Consider the following 5,581-nt stretch of genomic DNA (forward strand, 5'->3'; position numbering starts at 1 on the left):
CACAAAGGCCCTGGGTTTAATCCTTCCCCAGTAACACACACACACACACACACACACACACACACACACAAGCAAGAGGAGAAGAAACTTACATTTATATTCATCAGCTTGTGAGATTGTGGAAATACTGGTGTCTTCCCACAGAGGTGAACAGAGACCGAGAGCTGCAGGTAGGATGGTCTTGTGCCGTGGTCTGCAGAGCTGGCTGGTCCTTGGCTCTCTAGCCAGGAGGAAGAGACGGGTGGTTGACCACATGACCCTGTGGCTTCCTCTGATTGCTAACTTATGCTTGGATCTTTTCAGGATTATGTTTGATCTTTGCCCTCAGTGGTATATCAGGAAGATGGTGGTGGGAACGGTATAGAAGGCAGGAGTTGGGGTGGAGAGCCAGCCCGATTGCCACGGCTCTCCCAATTTGTGCAGTGAAAGCCCTGCGTCCCAGGGTATTTGGTCCCCCTACCCAGAGTCACAGAATTGCATGATTGAAAGAGACCCTGGACTCCTGTTCAAATCCCTCATGTGACAGCAGGAGATATAGAGTCCCAGGGGATCAAAGAGGAAGCACAGCACCAGGCTCACTGTCTTCTCAATGAGTTGCCCATTGCAAGTTGGTAACATCACCAAGGGTGACCAAACTAACACAGTACAAGACAGAGGACTAACTCTAGAATCAGTCATGAGTTCTAATCTTGCCTCTGCCACTAGAGAGGGACCTGGGATAAGGTAACACCCTCATCCACCAGTTACTATAACCAATTATTCATTGATCTGAACAACATTCCTTTAAGGAAGAATTAATGGGTCTATTTAATAAATAGGAAAATGGGCTCAGAGAAATCAAGTAAGTGGCTGAGTGCCGTACAGAGGTGGAGTTTGAAGCTGGATCCTTCTGACACCAAAGCAAATGTTCTTCCCTGAAGGTACCTTACATGGACACAGAGCAGCCAGCAGAGTCCAGGTGTCCCCCAAGTCCACCCAATGGATCATCAGCTGGAAATTGCAACTGGAAAAAGATTATTTTTTTCCATTTGTGCAGTGAAATTGAGGAGATAACACCATCATCACAGAGTGCCCAAAGGATTGATAATTGGGGGATAAGTATCCAGCTCCGTTCCAGGAAGATTTAGATTAGCAAGAAGCATGAGTCCTCTTTTCTTTTCATGGCAAACAGAACATCTGATTGTCTTTACAATATTTTTAAGTCACCAGTTTCTTATTTCTACTAGAATCCTCCATGAGGTCCGTCGACTATTGTAAGTACAGAGGATATACATGACACATAGTAGGTTTTCAATATATATTTGTTAGGACATAAATAATTAAAAATTCAGGGCTGGGGATTTAGCTCAGCAGTTTGGTGGCCTGCCTTGCAAGTGCAAGGACCTGAGTCCAATTCCCAGTACCAAAAAAAAAAAAAAAAGAATTAAAAATTCAGTATAGGAATGGTAAGTAATTTTATATTTTTACTTTATAACTCATTTAAAAGTCAATCCAAACCCAGTAGGAGACAAGGTAGAAGGGAAACAAAGATGTATCTACTACAAAAGTTTTAAGAAAAATAATTAAAGGATAGATTCTTAAATAGATCCGTGCATTTTAATTTTTATAAATTAAATGATTTTAGTTAGACTAAGATTTTACTAGTTAATGTAATCATTTTTGCGGTTCCAGTAACAAAATTAATACTTTTTTAAGAAAGATACTAGTGACCACACATTCATTTTTCTGAAATGTTTGGGATTTCTGTTGGATTTGTTTCCAGTAAAGGACCCTTTTACTGGTAAAACTGAGCATCACTTCCTTGTGGGGGGGGTGACACACGCATTGGGAACACAAATGTGAATGATTTGCTGTTGTATAGTTGTTCTTGCCTCTGACATGTTTATCAAGTATCTATTGTGAAAGCAATACTAGATAACTCAGAAATCTTGAAGCTGATTTTTGAAATAAGTCTTTTCTAAATGATCGGCATTTTGTTACAAATTTCTGCAGAAATATGCCTGCATCCCTGTTTTGTCAGCATATCTGTTATGAACCTTCCTTGCTTCAAAAGTGCTGTCAAATACAGCCTTATGGTAGAGAAAAAAAACTATTGTATAATCACACTTAAGTAACATTTTGTCCGATTTGATAACAAAAGATCAGAAAGTGAGTTTAAAAGCTATGGTTGGAGTTTCCACATGAATTTAATGGTCTGAGGAATAACTTTCTGATTGGATTGTACTGTCACTCTGTATTAAATGGGCTATTAAGATAACGATGAAATATCTACTTTCTCTATGGATTCAAGAAATCTGGGGCCATAAGAACTGATTCAAGGTAAACGGTGCATAAAATACCCACACTGCAACAAGGAGAAGCATCCAAGCCAGGTTTCCAGATGCACGAAGCCATATGATCTTTGCTGTGCTGGGCTTAGCCTTTTGCTGTCCCTGGAACTATGACTAATCCCCTTGATTTGTACAACTTCAAAGACCCTGATTTGACACCCCTGGCACACGTAGAACAGACACACGCTTAGTTCCTGCCAGCAGGTCGTCAGAAGCAACAAAAAGGTATGTCTTGGTGAAGAGTTGCCCCATGTGAAGCCACCAGTCTGGTCGATTCAACAGAAATTCATCTGTCACAGCCCACTGATCGGGGTTCTACTTTCTCTATGGATTCAAGAAATCTGGGGCCATAAGAACTGATTCAAGGTAAACGGTGCATAAAATACCCACACTGCAACAAGGAGAAGCATCCAAGCCAGGTTTCCAGATGCACGAAGCCATATGATCTTTGCTGTGCTGGGCTTAGCCTTTTGCTGTCCCTGGAACTATGACTAATCCCCTTGATTTGTACAACTTCAAAGACCCTGATTTGACACCCCTGGCACACGTAGAACAGACACACGCTTAGTTCCTGCCAGCAGGTCGTCAGAAGCAACAAAAAGGTATGTCTTGGTGAAGAGTTGCCCCATGTGAAGCCACCAGTCTGGTCGATTCAACAGAAATTCATCTGTCACAGCCCACTGATCGGGGCAGAGGAGGGCTGGCCTGCAGATAAAAAAAAAAAAAAAAAATCATCCACTCTATCAGACCTAGTATCAGTTCCATCCCACTTTATTCATGCATAGAAAATCTATTGATTTTTGTATAACTCATGTTATATCCATGTACTTTATTTAGGTATCTTGTTTCTAACAGCTTTTCAGCTGATTTTTATAAATTTCAGAGATATATATGAATATCATCTGCAAATAATTCTCTTCCCATGTTTATAGATTGTTCTCTGGTCTAACTACAATGGCTAGTGCTCTCAGAACAATATTAAATAGTATTTTCTATAATGGTTAATAGCTTTTTATCATTGATAATGGAAAAATGTTTCTGGTATTTTACCATGAAACGTCAAGATAGTTTGTTTTTTCAATATGTACGTGTTTGCCTGAAAATGTATTGTGTCTAGTTTGTATTCCTAATTTATAATTTTTTGAATAAAATAAAAAGCTGTTGAACTTTTTTAAAAAACCCATTTTTTTCAGCATCATGATCAGATTATTACATTTAGCAATCCATAGCATGGGTGCAAAAACAAAAAAAGTCTATGTTAAAATCTTTTGTTGGGATGCTTGTTACACTTTCCACAGATCAGAAACTAAAATAATCTGTTATACAATTAGTCACAAACACAGTCCTCAAGGTTTTTTTCCCCCATATACATGATTATTGTCAAAAACATGTCTTCTTTGTTGCAGGGAGGCCCTGCCACCACTGTGCTTGTCTGAGTTCACAGATGTGTTGTAACCTGCAGCTTCTCTGTCACTTCCCTGGCTCTCCTCTCCTGCTAAGCTTTGCTCCCTGGCAATGTTAAAACCTTCTGCCACTGCCATCACTGCTACTGCTGCTGGAACCACCATAGCCACCTTGATTTTGTGGTTTGGCAAAGTATTGGCCTCCACCACCATAGGGCCCAGAACTTCTGCCTCCAAAGTTTCCTCCCTTTATTGGTTCAAAATTTGAAGACTGATTGTTGTAACTGCCCAAATCATCATAGCCTCCACCACCTCCAAAACTGCCTCCATCGATACCAAGTCCATTGTAGCCACCCCCACTGCCACTATCCCCACCTCCACCGTGGCTGCCATGAAAGCCACCTCAACCACTGAATTTTCCTCTGCAACCAAAATTGTCATTGCACCAAAACCACCTCCATGACCACCGCCAAAATTTCCAGAACCACTTTGACCTCTTGGGCTTTCCTCACTTCACACTTGTGGCCATTCACAGTATGGTATTTCTGAATAACAGTCTTACCCACAGAATCATGGTCATCAAAGATTACAAAAGCAAGGACCCCCTTTATTCTGCTGCTTTGGTCAGTCATGCTTTCAATCACTTCCATTTTTCCATGCTGTTCAAAATAATCTTGTAGGTGATGTTCTTCAATATCTTCTTTCATGCCACCAACAAAGATCTTCTTCACAGTTAGATGGGCACCTGGTCTTTGAGAATCTTCTCTTAAGACAGCTCTTTGGTTCCACACCTCTTCCATCCACCTTGTGTGGCCTTGCTTTCATGGCTGCATCCACCTCTTCCACAGTGGCATAAGTGACAAATCCAAAGCTCCTGGAGCACTTGGTGTTTGGATTTCTCATTACCACACAGGCTGTGAGTGTTCCCCATTGCTCAGAATGACTTCTAGACTCTCATCTGTTGTTTCAAAGCTCAGCCCTCCGATGAAGATCTTCAGCAGCTGTTTGGGCTTCTTAGGAGACTCTGACTCAACATGGCAACAGTCAGAAGAGAGACTAAGGTTGTTTCCTTGGTGGCATCCATGAGCAAAAGGCAAGGCTGTTGAATTTTGATTAAAAAAAAAAGCTCTTTGGGCTACTAAAAATATAATCATGAGTTTTTTCTCCCATATCCTATTAATACAGTGAGTTATGGTAACAGATGTCATAATATCAAGCCATCCTTGCTTTCCTATGATTTTTTTGCATTTTAATACACTCCTTAACTCTATATACTAATATTTTGTTTTAGAATTACAATTAAGGATATATAATATGAAGAAATTATCAAAATTATATCTCTCCACATTAGCATATCTATTGTCTTTGGCACTATAGGTAGGGAAATGCTATTAATATATTTCTAGGATGTATTTCCTGGAAGCAAGTGTGCTGCTTACACTTATATGGCAGGTATCCTGTGACACATGTTAATCTAACAGCTTTACATATGTTAATGCTTTCAGTCTTCAGAAAACCCAGAGGAGGAGGCAAGTATTACTATCTTCATCATCATATTCCTTCTTCAGATGAGGAAACTGAGTTTAAATAAATTGTTCAAGGCCACAGAGGCAGTAAGTCACAAAGTCCAGGTAATCTGGCCTAGAAGATTATGTTCTGATTCCCTGAGTCATTCATATATTCAATCTGCTACATGTATTCCCTGATTGCCTCCTATTTTGAAGGCATTTGATGGTATTTTTGCTTTAAGAAGCACATGAATACTTTGAAGAACATCTGTGTCTAAGCAGTGGGTCTGAAAAGTTTATATGCACTTTCCAGGTTCTATTCCCATGCAGATTTCTCCTC

At 40.2% G+C, this 5,581-nt stretch overlaps 1 pseudogene; it reads right to left on the reverse strand.

The window, feature by feature from the left end:
- Positions 1-3,647: 3,647 nt before the first annotated feature.
- Positions 3,648-4,941, reverse strand: LOC109117556 (annotated as a pseudogene).
- Between the last annotated feature and the right edge of the window lie 640 nt (positions 4,942-5,581).

Source organism: Fukomys damarensis, unplaced genomic scaffold (assembly GCF_012274545.1).
Source record: "Fukomys damarensis isolate Sample0158 unplaced genomic scaffold, DMR_v1.0_HiC HiC_scaffold_24, whole genome shotgun sequence".
Classification (NCBI taxonomy): Eukaryota; Metazoa; Chordata; class Mammalia; order Rodentia; family Bathyergidae; genus Fukomys; species Fukomys damarensis.